Raw genomic sequence first — 20,615 nt, 5'->3', positions numbered from 1 at the left:
AACAGGAACAGATCTGTGCAAAAGCACTTTGCTTGGCCACCGTAGTTGGGGGATAATGCTGACCGTAAAGTAAGTAAAGATATTTGATGCACTGATAAACCCCCAGCAACCGGAGCAAATCAACAGAACTATGCTGCAAACAGACACAAAAAAAAAAATCCTAAAAAATGCTTTAAATCTGAGAGAGATTGTTGTAATGAAACATGCACATAGTTTCATAAGACTATGGAAGGCATGAATATGCTTCATAATCAAGAACTTGAAGCAAAATTACCAAGTCCAAGGGCTAACAAGAAACCCTGAAGGGAACATTCTCAATCCCCTGAATCAGAATAGGTCATCTCCGGTAAAGGTGGCTAAAATTTTCAAGTAATGTTACCTCTTTTTTTTTTTTTTCTTTTTTGAGGCAATGAGTCCTTTACAAAGTCCTTTATTAGATCTAACCTCACGTGACTTCCCTTCGATTTTTTAATTTGAACTGACAATTATGATTGTAAAGCATATATTAAATTTTTAAGCCACACTGAAGCAAACAGCAACATCTGCTTTGTTTTCAGTGTTCATTTAAAACTTATTCAGAATAATAGAAGTTTTAAATGCTCCTTCATCATTAGCTGACATTCTGTATTTAAGTACTTCTACCAGCTCTCCTTTTACTTAGGGAAAGTAACATATGCCATTTTACAACAAGACTAAAGAACAAAGAAATTGTCCCTTAGTCCTCTAAAGAGGGCAAAATCATCCAAACAATGGTATCACAGAAATTATACCAGCTGTTAAAAAATGAACAAAACACAACCCAGCCACCAGTGTGCTACTACTACAGTACAGTCCTAAAAATCCCGATCTCCATCCAATTCAAAACTAAGGGTTGTTCAAGGATTCAGTCACCTGCTTAAAAAAATTAAAACCAACAGTGCAGAGAAGAAACCAGCACCAAATCATTAGGAACACAGTGAGTGAATTTACTGCTATGTATCTGCAATATTGATGGATTCGGGCATGTGCCATGCATATATAGCTCTGCTTTTAAGATGCAAGATTCACTTTGCTCTCATGTCTTCCTCCAAAGTTCTGTGCAGGTTGTAAAACAAGTTTGCACAATGCTAAGGTTCAATTCTGTCTGGTTTTACTGGAGTATATTAGAAACAGTGTGAAGAAAGAGAACAGAACACACTTTGTTTAGCAAGTTAGCATACGTATACATACACACACATACATACATATATCTGTATATATATACACAAGTACATATATGTACATGTTCCTACACACACATATACATGTGTCATATATATATATATATATGTGATGTTCAGTGTTCCCTAGAGCAAGAGATTTAGCCAACACATTGGGGACCGACCTTCAGAGCACCTACAGTTGAAACAGGAAGGCTGGGAGAGCCACCAACACTCCAGAGAAAACCTCATACACATTTTGAGCAACCCTGCACTCCCCACACTGTCCCACAGCTTGTTTTACTACCATGCAGCTACACAGAAGTCAGCAGTAAACCAGCCAGGAAACCAATCCCAGGCAAAAACAGGCCAGCAAGAGCTACAAATCCAGCACAGATTTTAAAATTAGAGCTTTATTTCCCAGTCTAGTTCCCCATACAGCTACAGAAACAGATGGCAAAATGAAGGAGTTTGATTTGGGGGTGGAGGGGAAGCAGCCAAAACTTGCACTGGAACATCTGTCCAAAGTGCAGCTCTCAGGGACTGAAGAAAAGAGGGTTGAAAAAAAATTTTTTTTTTTTGAGTCTTAAAAGACTAGTAGGATCTATGCATGCCATATTCATAGGATGTAGCTTTGTTAGATAAACCCTTAATTTGCCAGAGCCCAGCAGCTTAGGACTGCAATCTGGGAAGCCCCTTTCCCACCAACAGGCTGAGCATCACAGGGCACATAGCCGAGGGATGCCATCCCACACAAGTCGAGGCAGACACATCTCCCAGCATCTGCCTTTTCAGCATCCTCACAGACTTTTATGTTTCAGTCCTTAAAAGAAAAAAAGGAGAGTAGAGGTGTAATTGCTCAGGTTTGCAGGTTACTACATGTTCTTGGGGAAAAAAAGCCATGGAGGTACAAAGGCACACGATGGGAGACCCACTCTCAACGTACAGGACTGCATAAAAACTAACAGGAGGGATCTCTCATATTCCACCATGCTTGCATTTATTTTTGTGATATTTAAGGTACATGTCTTACACCAATTTAACTCTTGCCAGTCCTCCTTTGAGTAAGTGAGAGCTCCTCTTGGGCACAACCTCTGTGAAGACCAGGGACCATTTCAATCCCTCCCCATGCACTCCCCACTGGATCAGCTTTGCTGCACCAGATACTGGCTTATCACGAAGACTCACATTTAAATTGGAAATGCACTGCAACCCAAGGAGAGTAATTTCCTGCGGTGGAATTCACCTCCTCCATCTTAAGGTATCTGCAATGTAAATGTCTCTATCTGAGTTTGTCACCTTAGGCTTCCTTTACAGTCAATGGAGAGAAATAAGCTTTTTTGGGTGCAATTCATCTGACCTATTTTAAGTGTCTACATGAGAAGGAAAGTAATCATGCTTCAGAAGGGCCTGCCTGTTTCCACTAGCTAGAGAGACAGTTTAAATAATTAGCTTGCATACAGACATCTCTGTTCAGCCAGATAAACTAAATCTGCTTCATCTTTCTCCTTTTAAAAAACAAAAATAAAAAAAAATCAAGAAAACAAAAAAAAACCACCTCAAAACAAAACACTAAAGCCAGACAAACTAATCCCACAGCAAAAGTAGGATGCAGAATAAAATAATAAAACTATTAAAATATCCATTAGAATCACAGAATCATAGAATCATAGAATGGTTAGGGTTGGAAGGGACCTTCAAAGGTCATCTAGTCCAACCCCCCTGCAAGGAGCAGGGACATTCCCGACTAGACCAGGTTGCTCAGAGCCTCATCCAACCTGGCCTTGAACGTTTCCAGGGATGAGGCATCCACCAGCTCTCTGGGCAACCTGTTCCAGTGTTCCACCACCTTCATTGTAAAAAATGTTTTCCTAATATCCAATCTAAATCTACCCCCCTCTATTTTAAAACCACTACCCCTCATCCTATCACAACAGGCCCTACTGAACAGCCTCTCCCCATCTTTTCTGTAGGCCCCCTTGAGGTACTGGAAGGCTGCTATAAGGACTCCCCGGAGCCTCCTCTTCTCCAGGCTCAACAGCCCCAACTCTCTCAGCCTGTCCTGATAGGAGAGGTGCTCCAGCCCTCTTACCATCTTTGTGGCCCTCCTCTGGACTCTCTCCAACTCATCCATGTCCTCCTTATGTTGGGGCCCTGCTTCCTGTGCACCGCACTTCAGCACTGTAATAAAAGCTTGCTAATGAGCCTCTTAACCATCTCAAGTTTATCTACTAGCAGTCTCCAGCAGTGACCAGCCACTGCCCATGAGACCGGCCGCTGACCACGAGACGTGCCCCAATGGGATGCTCTCCAGCTGCAGCAGCATGTTGCTTGCATGTCTCAGCCCAACTCAGTGACCTGGCAGGTTCCAGGAGAGCAGGTAGGCTGCTCACTGGGATGCTTTTCTAGGTACTTGATCTACTCAAACAATTTTGTTCAGTTATTTCAGGGAGAAGAGAAAAAGGTAAACTCACAAGAATGCCATATTAACCAAAAAGCAGCCAGCAGAAGCTGAAGCAATTTGGAGCCAAGGTTAGTCATAAGGAAAAGCTAAGCATTTGTCAGTATAAAAATATACACAAGTAGGATCCAAGCATAAATTAATAAATAAAAAAGTTTTGTATCTTTGTTCCTTTCATACTCAATGTATAATAGATGTTATTTCTGGAACAGCAACAACGTCCAAGGTATCTCCAAAATTCACAGGCACATAATGATTTTGGTGAAGTCACTATACACATGCAACTTCCCACTGGAGTGTTCAAACATTGTTTTCAATCAGTGGCATATTCAGAGCTGGCTAAAGAGAAAAGACATGAAATGATAAAGGTCAGCACAGGGACTGAAGGAAGTTCAGCAGATGAATCACGTGGCACGAGGGGATTACACTGTACCACACTCGTACAACTGAATTCAATACTTCTGCTGCTGGTACCTGCAGATCATGGCCCTGTTAATCATATGTAAGGAATAACCTGTAAATTATTACTTATGGGTGAAATAAAGTGACAAGACATTGCACTTTTAAAATAAACTTATATTTCCCACATACTTTAGCAATATTTTGCATGACCACTAAATTACTTTTAAAATGCATCTCCAATTTGAACAAAGCAGATCTTTGCAAGCCTCTTCAAGCAGACTCACTCTTTACTTTTCCAGGAAAACTCTTATCTGAGCTAACGTGCAGGAAAATTCAAGTCCACAGCATTCAGCTCTCAATTAGTAGCTATCTTTAATTAGCTACAAACACTATATCCAAAGACTGCATCAGCAGCAACTGGCCTGAATCAACACACAGTTTGTAGGGAAAACAAACAAAGCCAGCCCACACAAGAAAACCTCTGCTGGCCTTCATCCAAGCACACAAACTAAGGGACATTTCCATATCACTTTGAAGATTTCAGAGCACTGGAGAAAGCAAAAATTAGTAAGGGAAAGACAACTTCTTCTCAGTTTAAAGGCGAAAACTGACTCTTTGCTATACACTTACCTGACAAGAGAAGTAGAGAGACAAGGACAAGAAAATCATACCAATATGAAAGACCAAGAAATACATTTTTCATTAGCCTGATATCCTAAAATGTAAATAACATGAGAACTGATATGCAAGGTGGTGAGAAAAGGCAAAAGGGAAGGAAAAAAAAAATCCCCTTCCTTCATAAGTTCACTGCAGCCAGAAAACGGAGGCAACTGCAAGGCTATCTGCTCATCCTCCTTCGTCGGTGCATGCCAGTATCTTTTTTTGCCATGAGGTAATATCAGCACCTAGAGCTGAACACTGCAGTGCAAACATTGCAAGGCAACATCAAGATACTGCGACGTGACTAATTTATGGCTCCCAGCAGGTCTTCCCAGATGATGAAGTGCCTTGCCAGCCGCTGAAATCTCAGTACCGAGACCACAGATCTGCATTAACCAAAATAGCGCTCCTGCTATTATTTTATCTCGCCCTTTTGATGAAAGATGTCCTCTTGCTTAATTTAAATAATTGCTCCAAGTTACAATAGCACCTGTAGATACATATAGATCATCATTACATACCCTGGATGTATTACCAAACGTAATTAGTTTGGAAATGGAAGTGGCTGGCAAAAGGCTGGGGTAGGGTTCCAGGCCTGAGCCCCTGCTTTGCTGGAAGCAAAGACACTCACCACGGCACAAAGGGATCCTCATTTCTCCCCTCAATCAGCAGAAAATTAGCAAGGAGGCTGGAAACCCAACATTATTACACAGCCCCCTTTCAACTATATTACTGCACATACACACAAGTTTAACTGCATGGTTGTGATTAGTCCCCTACTTCCTAACACACCACAACTTAGGCATGTTAGGCAAAATTAGGCAAAAATTCAACAGGAGTAGAAAGTAAGCAACATTGTCAAGTGGAATAATTAGCATGCACTGCAGCAAGACACCTTGTGCTGCCTCCAGGTCCCTTTCTCATAGGTTTTGTGTAATGCCTGGCTGAGTGGGTTCCCTCAAATCCTAGGGTGATGTTCTAAGGAGGAACTTTCCCTTCCTTGTGGCATTTGCACAGCATTAGTTTTTGCCACAGAGAGTGCTGTCACATGTGGGACCTTCAGCAGGAACTGCAGCCCCAAGGCCCACAGAACCGCAAAAAGTCCACAAGTTCTTCATGGATGACTTCCAGATGGGGAAACAGGACCATAAAATACCTCTTGGTACAGGAGCAGCACTGCTCCCATGCACTTTTGCCAAGGGCCACCACGTTGCTCAGGAAAGGAAGCATCAGTGGTGCCTTCACAGCATGCACTAACCAAATTAGCACATCCAGCATGTTTGGCAAGTACTTTTTAATTAAAAACATTGGCTTAACTTTAGGAGCAATAGAATGCTAATAAAAATGCTACCTCCTTTTTTAAACAGCCACACTAGAAATTTATTTGTGATGGATTTTTCTTCTCATTTTAGAGTCCCATTAAGAGTTCGAAATTAGTTGAATGCTATAGTTCTGCAGTATTTACATAAAAAAAATGTAAGAAAAAAAAATTATACCAAGTTTCCATTCATAGTTCAGAAACAAATTACCAGACTCAGCTCAGAAACCACTACTTAGAGTTACTTAGACCAAGTTACTTCTGTAGAAGAGTAGATGTCAGGTAGACTTAATTCCGGTGAATTTTCCATCTTCATTTTCCTGACCTAGTTTTAGTTTAAGCAGATCATAATGGGACCATTACTTTTTCTAGCAGGCTGTGCTTTCATGTGCAAGTTTCATCTCTAGAAAGGAGCATTTTAAAATGTTTGGGGCTTTTTTTAAAGGCTGGATTATAACCTAGCTTCAATGCAGGTACCCAGATGAGATATGGCCTGTCTGAGGACCTCACTGAGCTCCTGCCAGAGCCAAGAACGCTGGTCATCCTTGCACAACCAACAAAGTAGTTATAAATGTGGCTCTCCTTGCCCCTACTCTTTCCCACTGGCCATCACCTTCTCAGAGGATGATTTCATGGCAGTCAGCTTCATCACCCTCAGCACCAAACCAGCCCTGAGGACACTCCTAGGAGGCTCAAGAGGATCATGTTTGCTGGTCTCTGACCCATGGCTCAGGGCTTGCTGTCTCTGCTACAAAGACAACTCATATCCAGCTGCAGATCTATGGAAGAGCCCCTTAAAATATGTCTGTAAGCTATGTGTTTACAGGCTGTATTCCTCCGTATACCACATACGCAAATCATCTCACAAGCAGAAATTATCCCTCAAGCTCAGACAAGTATCGTGGCAAAATACGCAGGGCTCCCAGGCACATTGATTCCTGAACTTTACACTCAGCCTCGTGAATCTACATTTGGCATCTGGTGGGATTAGCTTTGCACCAGGAAAGAAAAACGTCTCTGTAATTACAAGTGATCAAAAAGTCCCAAGAGCTGTACAGCTTTTACAAAAAACAACCACATTAACCAAAGAGCAGGGAAGATGAGCAGTTGGAGCATCAAATGCTGGAGGACTCCTAAATTGGCACCTCGGCATATCATTAAGGCATGGAGCTCACATCTTGTCCCGACTTCTGTAAGGGAACGTTTTGGTTTTACATCTAGAAGGAAAAATCACTTAATCACCATCTAACCTGATGTAAAGACAGTTGCTGTACAATGCAGGATAGCAGCAGGGCAGATGGGGATTGATCAAAATACAGTTTTACAGCAGAGGCACTCTGGGACTCCTTTAATTCAAAAGCAAATCTTCTACATAAAAAAAAAAGGCCCTTTTGCAGGGGAAGACTAAGCCGCTCAGAAAATTCACATCTTTCGCCCTCAGAGTATATTCTTATAAGTCCACTATTGAAAAAAAAAAACATTTAAAAAAATACATTTTCAGGTATTCATGTTCCTTCTCAGCTTCATCTTGGGAAAAGCGAGGCATGTAATCGTGTGTCAACAGCTGAAAACCCTGTGCAGTTCACACGTTCAATGAAATCTTATCCTTGTGAGTTGTATGGAAAACTACAATGAAGTTGACTGTGTTGTTGAGAAAAAACATAGATACCATTGTATCTCTAATAACGCTTTTTGTGGTTTAGCCCCAGTTGCCACACAGTTTCTCGCTCACCCTCCCCCTCCGCAACAAGATATGGGGAGAGAACTGGGAAGAAAGGAAAACTCGTGGGCTGAGATGAAGGCAGTTTACTAGAATAGCAAAGGAAAATTACAATAATAACGAAAATACAAGGATACTAAAATATACAAAATGAACAATGCACAATTTCTCACCACCCGACGTCTCAATGACTGATACAGCCCATCCCGAGCAGCAATCACGGAAACAAAACCGAGCAGCAAGCAAAGGAGCAAGAGGGAGCCATGTCTCGCCTCGACCAACCCTCTCTTATATATTGAGCATGATGTTCATGGCATGGAATAATTTCTTTGGCCAGTTTGGGTCAATTACTCTGTCTGTATCTTTCACAGCTTCCTGCACCTGCACACTAGCAAGACCTGGAAAGCTGGACAGTGTCCTTGTTGGTTTACCAACATTCTTCACATACAAAATCTACTGAGAGGAAAATTAACTCCATTCCTGACAAAACGCTTCAAAACTGGAAGCCCCATTTAGGGTATTTTTTCCCTAGTGAAGGGTCCCACGATAGCTGTGCCTAATACTGTGCTTCCAATGAAAAAAATAAGGAAGATATTTACCTACATTTCACATTTTCGCATTGCTGGACACGATACAAGAGGTGAACACCCTCTGGTGAAGCCTGCCTTCCTTATGCATGGACTACCCTCCTTCTCTTAGTCTCACTCATTTGGTGGGACTATTACAAACCAAATAACTGCCTAAGGACATCAGCACTGACCTCAAGAGTCAACTACCATGCTTTTCTGGTTTGTTGTCAGTGCACTTCTGTTTGTCTTTTTTTTTATTTCCACAAAGTTTAAGCATCTTAAAAGCTCTAGGTAAAGGATAAGACTATTGATACACAGCTAGATATGTATGTGCATTACTTGATATGGCAAAAAATATGCCAACAGGGACGTCCCAAAGTGTGCAAAGCTTGGCCCAGAAATAACTCTTGGCAGAACTGGGGCATGATTCTTCAACATATGGTAATTTCCCCGCATATAAATCCTATTCTCGCTCATCTGCACCTGTGGACCTGTGTTACCTTTTCCTCCGCAATCACACTACAACTCCCTACACAAAAAAAAGGCTAAACCCCAAAACACATTGCACAGCTATCTCACTGTCACATTTATTATTCAAGAAAGGTCTCATTGAATAAATGTCTGTTCAGAGGCTCTAAACAAATTTCACTTCTGAACACCACTGTCTGCTGCCCAGCGGGCCATTTCACCAAGATAAGATCACACATTTAATCAAACACTTCAAAAAAGAAATACACACTGAGTTTGCTTAATAACGTCAAATAATAAAAGTGCAGTGCTGGCAGCATACTAATTTTTAGTGCTCTTTCTTCTTTGAGGGTTGTCTCAATAGTCAAGGTCAACCGTACATGGGATTCCTTCTAATTAGGGTTTCTGGCAAAGGCTAGACCCGCTTACTCTCACCACTTAGCTATGGTTTTCCCTAAAATGAAGACATCTCTCCTTCATTTTAAATGAAACTATTGCAGTATCCCACCCAAGTGTGACAGACAAAACTGCCTAACTCTGCTAATTCAATAGAGAACGGAAATGAAAGACAACAAAAAACACATCTTTGTGGTCCACGAAGAACCACCCACACAAATGTCTATGGTATAAAAGGAAAAGTGATTTACAGAGGGAAAAAAAGTTATTATCTGCTTGGTGTTTGACTACAGCTCCTACTGCAGCCCAGCAGAGACCTATTTGACTTAGAAATTAGGAGTGGACTTGGCACCCTTAGGTCAACATACGCTTTGCCACTTATTTTATTGTAGTAATAAGAGGAGGAACCAGTTCAAAAAAACAGCATCATGTTATTACTACTGCAAAATACATCTGTATTACTACAGACAGGACTTCCATGATATTCTTCACCGACTTGCCTGTTACTTTGACTATTAATTTTTACTTATTTATCTATTAAAGTCATCAGCTTTACCACAATGACTACTACTGGAATAGGCTTTGCCCCCAAATTACATTAACTTGGGAGGAGCTCTGGACCCTTGCTGTGCTCAAACCTGCAGCTTGAAAAGGGTCAAACAAAAGTTGGCATCCTCACCCTTACAGCCTGGCCCATGGGTTATGCTGGCCTGCCCTTCGCTCACACGGGATGAGGGAGTAATTAAGCATGAAGGCATTGGAGAAGACAACCCCCCATCTGCTGCTCCCAAAGCTGGATCAGACAAACAGCAAGGCAGCTCTTAGATATATTCCCGACCATATCCCATTCTCCCTGCTGCAAACATCCCCACAAACACTGTGGAGGTCCAGATTCTCCCCCCGAATGTGAAAATTACAACTTCTTAGTTTAGGCTAGCATAAACAAATACTTGAGTCTACGGGCCAACATTTTTCTACAGATGCTTGAGTTTTACCCAACATTTCAGCCCTACTGCAAACAGAGCTGCTCAGGTAGGAATGCTCTCACACACTCAGTGATGTGCACCTGTACTTCTCGTCAAAACAAGGATACTTGCACCGGTATAATTCTCTTGTTGCATTTTAGTGTTTCTTTGGAAAATCAGCAATGTTATGTGGAGAACTGCTCCCCACTCCCGCAACTGATGTGCATCACAGACTTTAGAAAGACTCACAGCAAACTGCTGACCTACTTAGGGAGATCTATAAAGTGCATTACAATTGTAATTGTGGATTGCTTGTCAAAAGGTCACAAGTTATCACTCTATGCAGCATAATCACTATACTTCAAATACCTATCAGGATGAGTTTTACACAAAGAGACACACATCATTTTGGAGTCATACCAAATAAAGCAGAAGTTGTAATATTACTGTCCTTTTAAGAAAGAAAAAAATAAAGGAAAAGAGACAGGGGAAAAAAAAGGCACACAGCCACTCCACACACCTGCATCCATTAAAGATAATCCAGAATTACATTTTCTTGAAGAAGCCTGTGCTATGCAAGTTGCAAGTCCAGTAGCCACAGCATAATTTCCCTTGGAAGGAAGTGGGATATATTAAAGGCCTTGATTGCAATACCCTAAATCCATTTAGGATCACATTTTAGATCCATCTAAATCCATTTTAGATCACACTCACAGTTCCAGCGAGGTCAAGCTGAGGCACAATGTCCAATATAGCAATCTATGGTGTGCTGGAAACAGGAACGGCTGTTCTCTGGATACCTTGAATAAGCCATCTACTGCAGGATGTTTTGTGTACCTCTAGATAGCCTTAACATAAAAAGTTATTCAGGATAACAAAAGCCTTTTGTTACAGAGGAAAAAAAACAAGGGTGGGGGGGGAAACAACAAATCAAAAGATGCAAAAGACAAAAGTGGCAAATAAGGAATCGCATTACATGGCAGATATTTTTGGATAGAAAACCTGCATCATACATCTTGCTGGGGGAAAACAAACAAACAAACAAACAAAACAGAACCCTTTGAAATGACTGATGAGAATTTGCACCATTTTGAAATGACAATGTATCAGTCAGTAACATACACATGTGAAGGCAGCATGAAAGAGAAGGAGTTAACGTGATCCCTGAAATTCTCCTCTACTCTTTCCAACAGTGAAGCCTACTCAAAGAGATGGTTACGATGGGTGCTTTTTTTTTTTCCTTTCCCCCAGCAGTCTTTGGAATAGAAGAGAGAAAAAAAAAAAAGAAAGAAAGAAAGGAAGAAAAAAAGAGATAAAAAAGAAAAAAAACCCAGAGAGCTATTGAAAACCTTCTTACAGGGTCAGCTGTCACTGGAATGCATTTGAGTATTCAGGGTACCCACCCATGCAGAACATCAAAAACTGGGCTCAGGTCCCTCCCCTATTCTCACGGGCTTAAGCCAAGGCTCGGTTTGCAACACAACGCTGAAAAGCAAGGCAGCGCAGTGCCTCTGCAGGGCTTGTAAACAGCAAGACCCACCAATCAAACAGAACTGGAGTGTCCTTCCACTTAAAGCTTCCCTTTTCTTCAGGTGTCCTTCAACACAACACACTGGGGACATTTAAAAAAAAGCAGTTAACAGCTTGGCAGCTCCTGGTGCTGGGTTCTTTTGAGCTAAATTCCCCATCTAACCTAGATCATCCCAAAGCTAGCTAGCATACTTATCTCTAACATACCCCTACTCCTCGCTTGAAGGAAAATGTTGACATCCCCAAGAAAGCTGCAAACAGCACTTCTGCAACACAGTGATGCTCCTCCTCTGCACTCTCAGGGCAGTGAAAAAAATTCTCATTAAGGCAGGCTTGGGGACAGTATTTTGTTGTTATTGTCCATCACTGCACCTGCATCTCAAGAACTCAAAAAAGAATCAGAAAATCAATAGGGAGAGGATCTTTTCTAGCAACTGAATTGCATCAGCACCATCATTTCATAAAGAAAACCCATGTATGCACACACACAGACATACAGATGCAGGTACATATGTTTTGGGTATAGGTGCTATTCTTAGATACCTCTTTTTCAGTTCCCCAGGTTTAACAGAAAAAACCCCAGAACCGTGTCTGTTCCCCAAATCACGATATTTATAAGTCTACATACATATCTGCATATAAGACTGTGTTAGTCACAATGTTTCTATCCCTCTAACTTTAAACAGTGTCCATTCATTCAGTGTTTTCACCTCTGTAAGTAGACTCTTCGTTCCCGCCGAGTGGGAAAGGGACATATGGTAAAAGCTCATATGCGTTGTATGAGATGACTACTACAGGTGAACTACTTGTCGTTGGTAAAAAACTACTTATTCAAAGGTGCCACGTTTAGATCGGACTTCTTTTAGCACAGTGCTGTTCAGCACTGGCACCTTTGTGCAGGACTTTATAGTAGGGCAATTCAAGATTACATTTTAAGCACCACTTCTACAAAAGCAGAGAGCCCTATTTCACTTCATTTTAACTTTGCATTGCTGTAGGAAAACATTCACGTTGATCCTTCGTGTTTATGACATTTCACTGTAAGTTTTAGAAACTCTCTTGCGGAGTTCAAAATCAATGACCTTACCTGATATAAATCAATGCAACTGCAATCAAGTCAGTAAAGCTATTACAATTAATAGTAGCAAAGCTAAGATCCAACCTACTCAAAACATTGTACAAAATATTTCAAAGCTATTCCCTGTCAGGCATCCACTGCAATGAACTGGAGTTGTGCTCAAGCATTACTTTTGTAACCACTGAAATAACTCCTATGTAACTACTCATATGTTGACTAAGATGATTTAAAAAAAAAAAAAATTAAAAAAAAAGTCCTGGTAGTGTGAGGTCATACATCAATGGATGGTCTGTAAAAGTTTATTATTATTAGGCACTTAAATGAAATATATAACTTCATGTTGCCTAATTAGGACAGCTTCCAAAAACTTCTTTGCTTCCTTCAGAATGGTATCCTTGAAATCGAAAGCTGTCAAGTCTCAAATGGAAGTGTCTTGATTTTAATTTTCTACTGTTATCATAAGCAGATTTTAGAAGTGTGCATAGCTTTCAAGTCTTCACCTGCATACGCAGCTTTGTTCAGCCTGAAATGCCACCTCTGGCAAAGACACTACAACACAATTAGTAGAAACATGATGCTGAAGTGGTGGAATGTTTTTGAAAAGATACCACATCTGAGATTCTGGAGCACCTTTTGAGAAGATACCACACCTGAGATTCTTGAGTATCTTCCCCTCACAGGGAAGTCAACAGAAACACTCCATCAACTACAGTGGGAATCCCATAGCAGATGCAGCGATACCTCCCTTGGATGGGAGTGGGCCTGAAGAAGTAGAGATGAAAAGTTTAAAAAGAGAGTGAAAAAAGAAAAAGAAAAAAAAAAAGACAGAAATAAAAAGGTCATTTAAAAATGGTGTAGTCCTCATTTCTCTGCCAGAGGAAAAGAGAGGTTTCACACAGACTAGGCAAACATTCCATGTTTAGCACTGCTTAGTAAATAAAAGAGTAGTCCAGAATGCAATTAAAGTTAAGTTTTTATTGCCTGAAAAGACTAGCTACCTTGCTGTACCTATAGATGCTTGGTACAATGACTGATAAACACATAGGACTTACAGGCAAAACCAGAAGGGTCTCTAAAAAGACTGCTGAAGTTATAGTGTCAAGGTGTTCTTAAAGAAGTCATATTAAAAATGAACGCTTAGGTTGCACATAGGAGACATATGCGTTTCAGACTGCGTGCTGCAGGGATTATCTAGTGAGGAACGTAAAGCAAGCATTACACTGCAAACTTGGAGGCTAAAAACAGGCAATGGGATAATGTCTTAGAATCACATCACAGATTTGAGTAGGAGGTGGTTTCCTTGCCATTAAAGTAGCCAAGAATTAAAAGTAGATGCTTAAAAGCAAGCTCCTCCTACTTCAGCAGCCTATTCTGGGAGCTTCCACTGCCTACAGGCACCAGGATGAGATCAGGGAGTGCTGAAGCATCTCAGCAACTACAAAAACGATTACATACTCACACACATCCCAAGCAGGGATTAAAGAGTCTGGTATTAAGTACTGGTGAGGATCGTGACAAAGATCTGCCAAGGCAGATACAGTCCCAGGAGATTACACAGTCAGAGGCCAGCATGCTAGACTGCCTTGCCTGGGACAGTTACATTCCTGCAAATACCCCGGGGCAGAGTGAACTGTTACAAATGACACATTTTCTAGCTCTCCATCCTATAGACACCCGAAAGCACTGCCTGTAGACATAGCACAGACCAAAGAGTGTACATACACTCAAAACTGGGCATTGCGGCGCATTTCTATTCACATCCCAGCAGAAGAGCATCTATTGAACGAGAAAGGGACCAGCACGGTGCGTGTCCCACATCAATAAGCAGCCCATCATCAAAAGTGGCAGGAAAAGATTTCTTTATTTTGCAGGGCTTTCCTGGTGTCTCAGTATTGTCCCAAGCCATACAACAATATTGTGATGCCTAGCTCACAGATCATCACTGCTCCAAAATAATAATTCTTTAGTTCCAAACCTCTCTTATGATGTGCAAGAATACTCTAAAGAGTAAGAAGTTTTATCAAAATCACTCCAATCACAGCATTGGGCTGTTTCCACAACCACCAAGTAACAAAAAAAAAAAAAAAAAAAAAAAAGAAAAAGAAAGAAAGAAAGAAAACTTACTTAAAGCATAAAAAGCTTTGTGCCTATCCTCCATGTTTTTAGCTTTTCCCTGATCCATTCCTGCTCTCTGAATTCCATTTGTTTCATCAATCTTCAGCCCATCTTTTATACTGTGTCACGCATTAAATAGTTTCCTAGTCAATCTACACCAGTCCCAACACTATTAGTATTAAAATCTGTAATAATAAATCACCCGTTCCCAGGACTACTCCATTTACAGACTTCACTCTCCTGTGTGCATCTCATTTATTTGTGTTGATGATGCCTACGTTCATGCTCTGCCTGTGAAAACCCTGACAGCAGCATCAGGTCCTCCAACTGAAGTTTGACCAAAGCTAAAGGTCATGCATATTCCTCTCCAGTTCTGGGCAATAATTTGGTCTATCTGCCTCTGAATCTATTTTTTTTCTTTTTTTTTTCATAACAGCTCTGTGCCACTCATGTGACAGCATGCAGACACTCAGCTCATCAGCCAGCCAGCTGGATGCGCGTGCCTGCATCTACACCTACAAACCTGCTCGCATTTCCCTCCTGGACAGCAAAAGGCACTGGCTTCATTTTCACATCGACAGGCAGGGCAATTTGTTTTCTGCTATGGAAGGAAAAAATCTTTTCTACCATTAATGTCAGGATAGGCAAGCTGAGCATCACTGCCACATCACTCTCGGCGGGGAGGGACACAGTCCCCATGGCATCCCAACCTGTGGGATAAGAGGCCGAGCACCGGCTGCGGCAAACAAAGGAGAAGGATTGACCCAGCAGGCACTCCTAGGCTGAGAAACAAGCTGCTCCACCATCTCCAGAGTGCACGAAGAAACCGAAAACCCAGCTCCTATTTTTGTCAAACAAAACATCTAAGTGAAGACTTGCTAGCCTTAAACTTAATAAATACCATTAAAATCTCACTGCCCTCCAAAGCAGGACTCGGTTTTTTTCACTATCATCAATCTGCTTGCTCTGGAATTAAATGCAAAATTAAATATATCCTCTTCTAACAGCCCCCAGAAGAAAAGGGAAAATTCATATTTTATTGAATAATAAAAACCATACAGAACTCACAGGCCAACATTAGCTTTATAAAATCTTCAGTTCTTTCGGAAATAGACACACCAGAGATCTGTATCCATTTTATTTTCTGATAGCAGGTAACAAGACAATAGTCACTTTACAGTAAACTAAGCCTATGTAAGGAAAAAGTAATCTTAAGGAACTGAAACAGGAGCAGCCTCAACCACAACAAGGGAGACTGACTCCTGCCATCTGAGAGCAGTTGTTTTACCTTTAGAAAAAAAAATATGTCTTTATAGTGGAGTCCTAACCTGAACTTTGTCACCCAACATCAGCATGGGTGCACAGGTTTTTCTCCCTTCCCGGTCTGGTATGCTTAAGTGACAACGGCAGAATTTTTGACAGCAGCCTATTTCAACCTGCAACACAGAGTTTACCCCCATTAAAAACTCCATGGAAGGATTTTTTTTCCTAATGAATACACAGTAGAAGCCTGTTCATATTGCAGACCCCTGGAAATGATGATAAATTAGCTCTACAAAGCATGCGCTACTACTCAATACCAAGCAGGCAGCATTGGCTGTGCTCATTAAGAGATGGCATTCCACAACGACACAACGAAAATGGAATTTATTTATTTTTAACTCCAGGGAAGACTTTTCTTTTTTTGTTTTGGGCGGCTTTGAAAATCTTGATCCAATGTTCTGGCATAATCAGTGATATAATACAGAAAGAAACTGCAACTAGCACTAGCAGACTACCTATCTGCCTTATATCAAGACACAGATGGTATTTTCACCCTTTTACCCTTTTTTTTTTTATTTATTTTTTTTTTTAATCTCAGCCTCCTCCTAAGCAGCTAGCTGCCTGGGCCTAGAACTAGGACTGGAAGAGTGGAAATGCTAATAGCTCCTAATAAGTGATCTAAATAGGAAAGTAAATACAACAGACATGGGTTGTTTTGGCTAAAGCAATGAATGCTACAGTGACAAGCAGACAACAATCCATTGCTTTTGGCTGTATAGAAGTTGTTTAAACTACAGCAGAGAAGAATCACATGCCTATCAGGAAAAGGAGAGAAAGAGAGGCTCCTTTCCTACCTTGCCATCCTTCCTGCAAAACTGCCTATCCATAGGGGAAAAAGAGGGGAAAAAAAACAACTAAATGCATCCGGTGAGCTAGATTGTTTCTATGGGCAACTCTGGACACAAGGCTGCTGACCAAACTCAGCCCTTGAAGGCGATCTCACAGGTACCCAGGGCACATTTCTGGGGCACCGTACCTACATCCTCATGAGCCATGAAAGGCACCAGCTCGAGGTAGACCGGGAAGCAGGCAAAGGGCTGCTCTCTAGCTCATGGCAGGGAGCGATCATCAGCCTTACAACCGTGTTTCCAAGTTAAGCAGTCAAAAGATGACTGCAAGGGGAGTGTAAATAAATAATCAAGCAAGCAAATAAACCAAGAGTGAGTTCAAAAAAAAAAAAAAAAAAGGCATACAGAAAAAGCAATTTTCTTCCTCCGGCCTCACATACCGGCCCTCTTGCTCAAAAATCCCTCTGGCAAACGCCAGCCCTGTACTGTCAGAGCCGGCAAATACAATCTCACAGGCGAGAGGAGGGAAGCTCCGAGTATCTCTAGCAATGCATCCACCTGGACCGCACGTTTCCCTCTCTGGCTGCAAGAGAACGAGGAGCTCACGCCCCGCCGTAACCCGGGGCCGCGGGCTGGGTGCAGACCTCTACCCTACCACCCCACGACCACGCACACGCGACTCCCCCCCGCAATTCGGCAACATCCTCACCCCCCTGCCCACCCTCTGCCTGTCGCTATCCAGGAAAGCGACCGCTTCTCGAAGCACCCTTCGGCGATTACACAGAAACGTAGATCCACGCAGAGGTGGGCATGAGGGCGGGCGGGGGCCACACATATGAAACTCATGAATTTCTCAGTGTAACACCAGCAAACCCACCGGTCCAACGTGGTGCCTTTTATTGAAAAACAGAAGGGAGAGCAAGAAAAAAACCTAGCAGGTCTCCTCCATCTACCCACCGCCTTCGCCACCCTCGTTGTCCACGGCCAGACCCGGCTGAAGCCTAAAGACATTTCCCAACCCTTCTCCCCACTGTCTCGCCCCATCTCCCCGCCCCCCAGCATGCAGACCCAGAGAGACGCTCCCCCGTTACCTGAAGGATCCAGCCCCCCTTAAAGGCAAACTATCCTTATTACGAAATAATTCAATCCAAGCGTGCGCCCAGGGCGGCGGGCATCCTTCAGACCAACGCAACCAGGCAAGGGTGCGACCGACGGCCAGGCAAGGGCCGGTGAGCATCCATACGTGGGGGGCTTAGTTACCTGTAGTCACCTCCGGCTCCTCAGACGCAAGTCCCCATCAGCTCCTCAACAATCTGCAGCACGGAGCCACTGCCACAATCCAGCCATTAAAACCACGGGTGGGGGTAGGAAGCAGACCTGGACACAGTACCAAAGCCCCAGCCAGAAGGAAAAAAAGGGGGTGGGGGGGGTGAGATGCAGGGAATGTCTCTAAAGAAAATTAAAAAAAAAAATAAAAATCAAAAAATAAAAAGAAGAAAAAGTCTCTCCTTTTCTGCCGTGTTCTTCTGCTACACAGGCTTCCTCCCGGAGAACTGAGGGTGTGCGGGGATGGGGGAGGCGATCGCTCCCTTCTCTCCCCCGCCGTCGCCGACCCCTCTGGACCAAAGCCCCGCTCCTATTTACCTCCTCCAGGTGGGCAACTTCAGAGCACGGAGACGTCTCCAGAGCCGGCACCACCGGCCAGGCGATTCGTATGCGGCAGAGTCATTGCCCGTGCTGCTGCTGCTGCTGCCGCCGCTGCTGCTAGGGAAGAACAGCCGCTGCCGAAGAGATCACCGAAAAAAAAAAAAAAAAAAAAAACAGCCAAGGGAGAGAAATCTTCCACCATCCCCCTTTTTCTCTTCTCCCTCCAGCACCCGCCGCTCTTTGCATCCGCTCCCCTGCCCGCGGCCCCTCGCTCCGCCGGGGCTGGGGGACACAAAGGCGCCCGCGCAGAGGGAGGCGGGTGGTCCTCAGCCCCCCGGCCTCGGCCGGCACCCCGGATCCTTCCTCCTCCTCCTCCTCCTCCTCCCGCTGCGGAGACCGCCGGGCGGGCGCGGGGCGGGGGGGGGGTCGGCAGACGCGCCCCGCGCGGTGCTTAGCGGGCGCCGGGGGGGGCCATGGCCGCGGGCGCGCGGGCGGGCGGCCCCGCCGGCACGGCTAGGCTGGGCTCAGGCACAGCGCGCGCACATACACACGCGCGCACACGCACGCACACAGGGAGGGGACAGAGGCGCTGCGGGGCGGCGGGACCCGCAGCACCCGCATTCCCGGCAGGGCCGAGCGAGGAGCGGAGCCCGGGCAGGATGAGGCGGCGGGCAGCGCGGCGCTGCTGCCCTGCCTGGTGGCGGCCACACGGAGCCTGGCGGGCGGCGAGCCGAGGGGCGGGGGAGCGGCGAGGGCCCGGATCTGGGTTGCGCGGACGCGGGCTCCACCTAGCAGCCGGCCGGCACCGCACCTCCACGCACCGCCCGGCCGGACCTGCCAGGGGCTCCCCCCGCCCCCAGGGCCCGCACTGCCCCGCAGCAGGCCCCTCCCCCCGGGCCCTGTACAGCCCCAGCACTCACCCCCGCCACCACCTGCCCCGCAGCCCCCCGGGCGACAGGATCCCCCACCGCCCGATTGGCTGGTCTGCCAACTGCTCTCCTTCCAGGCAGCCAATCGTAGTCTGCCTACCGGCCATGGAACCATTCCATACTGGATTCCCTCCTCCCGATTGGCCGCTTGGGCTTTTGTTCGCAGCCAAGCAGCCAATCGCAGCCTGCCTTTCTGGCACAGAACCACCACCTGGCTGTTTCCCCACCTCCTGATGGGCTGCTCTGCCTTGTGCTCCCCTCCCAGAAAGCCCCTAGGAGGTGGGAAAAGTGAATCCCATGATCACCGGAGAGCCAAGGACATCTGAGACGGGACAAGAAGTCTACCTTTGTTCTAGCATTAGTCATCTTAAATGCCTGCAGGGGACCTCTGGAAATAATGGTGCTTGGCTGGAACATGATAAACACTTCTCTCCTGGACTGAATTGTCCATTTGCTTTTAGTTTTGGAGAGAAGGACCCAAACAAATGAAACTATTTTAACAAACAAAAAGAAAAAGAAGAAAAAAATGCAAACGGCTTCCCAGTTGCTTGAGTGGTGACACAGGCAACATGCCACACTTTATCTCAGTGACCAGACCTATCAGAGGAGATGCACTCCCGGCTTTGAACGTAGCAAAACTGTAGCCAAGAGAACCAGAAGGGCCCAAATGAGGCCACCTGGTCCACCCCAGTGGAAGACCCACTCCATTTATTGTCTTTCCCAGCTGTTTCTTTAATAAGCTCTTAAGGATCTCCGACGAAGGAGACCTTGCAAGACCGTCCTTTTCAGTGGGATAAAGGAATTAATTAATCTTGTTTGTTAGCTCAGACCATGAATCAGGAAGATGCTCACATGTGTTCCTAGCTGCATTGCTAGTTAGACAGGCACAGAAATGTGTATTTTAGGTTAAGAACTGCTGTTGTGGATGCATTGATGTGCTGTAGAAAATTAAGACAGATAATCAGGACCTATCCCACTGACACTGCAAAACTAAAGGAAGTATGTCCACTATGATGAAATTTGGGGAAGGGAGTGGAATCTAAAAGTTATAACAGATCTGTCTCAACC

General features: G+C 44.0%; 1 protein-coding gene across 1 annotated transcript in view; it reads right to left on the bottom strand.

Moving 5' to 3' along the window:
• Positions 1-18,360, bottom strand: part of ADGRL3 (adhesion G protein-coupled receptor L3) — a 553,885-nt gene extending 535,525 nt beyond the window's left edge. The window contains exon 1 of the mRNA XM_086746193.1: positions 18,232-18,360. The gene's annotated coding sequence lies outside the window, so the exon portion shown is untranslated. The remainder of the gene's footprint in view (positions 1-18,231) is intronic.
• Positions 18,361-20,615: the final 2,255 nt, after the last annotated feature.

This window comes from Chlamydotis macqueenii, chromosome 4, assembly GCF_036417535.1.
Source record: "Chlamydotis macqueenii isolate bChlMac1 chromosome 4, bChlMac1.mat, whole genome shotgun sequence".
In the NCBI taxonomy this organism is placed as follows: domain Eukaryota; kingdom Metazoa; phylum Chordata; class Aves; order Otidiformes; family Otididae; genus Chlamydotis; species Chlamydotis macqueenii.
Note: the sequence above shows the minus strand (reverse complement) of the source record. Positions and strands in the feature narration are given on the sequence as shown.